Source organism: Zonotrichia albicollis, chromosome 2 (assembly GCF_047830755.1).
Source record: "Zonotrichia albicollis isolate bZonAlb1 chromosome 2, bZonAlb1.hap1, whole genome shotgun sequence".
NCBI classification, from domain to species: domain Eukaryota; kingdom Metazoa; phylum Chordata; class Aves; order Passeriformes; family Passerellidae; genus Zonotrichia; species Zonotrichia albicollis.
Window position 1 is genome coordinate 50,110,478 of NC_133820.1, and position 1,189 is coordinate 50,111,666.

Below are 1,189 nucleotides of genomic sequence, written 5' to 3' on the forward strand. Positions count from 1 at the left end.
GTAATCTTTAGCATTTTGATTACACCAGTGCACGTTAAGCCTCAAAGAAGCAAGGAGCCACAATAAGTTATTTACCGTTAGAAAAGACAGGAACTTGTCCTGTTTTTTCAAACTAACGCCAGAAGGCAGGTTACCTCAGGATCTAATTCTTGAAAACCTGAGGGGCATGCCTTCCTCTGAAAGCAGGACAACCACACAGCGTGACCTGGATGGCCTGAAAACAATGCGAAGTAGGGCACGAAACCCTCCCGAGTTACGTGTGCTGCGAGCAGCGCTAATTGCGGGTCCCGGCGGTGCGGGTGCGGTGTCCCAGTGCCCGCGGCACGGGGCGGCACAGTGCCACGCCGCCAGCCGGCACGGCGACAGGCGGGCCCTGCCCTCCCCTGCCGCACGCGTCTCGCTTGTTTGCTTAATGCAAATGAGCGTATGGCAGCTGTCACTTTGAGGGGCCAAAAGGAAACGATATGTTTCCAGCGTAATTGCAGAGTGCAGCCCGCCGGTGCCCTTCTGTCGGCCCTGCAGCCTGGAGGGAAAATCCCGCGGAGCGCGCCCGGATTCCGAAGCCGACAAGGGCGCGGGCACGTCCCGTCCGTGGCGCTCGCAGCTATCGCCCCGACTGAGGGCGCTGCCCTCGGTCTCGATCTGACCGCTGTGTTCAAACGCGAGGCACAAGGCCACGGCGAAGGCACGGTACGACCCCTTCAGATCTGCCGCCAGGCCGACGGCAGCAATGTGCCAGGAACACTCGTCTGGGCGCACCGTGTGCCTGGCGGCGACAGCGGCGGGGGGGAGCGCTGGCCTTGCGCTGCCGGGAACACCGCGGTCCGAGCCGCGGGGCAGGGAAAAAAAAACTCCCCAGAACCAAATCACAAACAAGCCCCAAACAAGCGCTCTCCCGGCGGCGGATGGCGGATGTACGAGGCTAAGCCCTGGAGCAGGAGCAGTGTTGTGGGACAGCGGCTTCTCCGCCGCCCTCGCCTGTCCCCGCGGCTCTCCGGCCACGCAAGCTGTCACCGGGGTTTGCCGAGCGCGGCTGCCTCCGCTACCCGCGGATGCCGCTTCTGCTACCCGCGGATGCTGCTCCCGCCCCGGCAGCCCCCGCCGCTCCCGCTCCCCCGCCCTCCCGCTCCCGCTCCGCGCCACCGCTCCCGCCGGCCCCGCCGCCACCTCCTCCCTCCCTCCCTCCCCC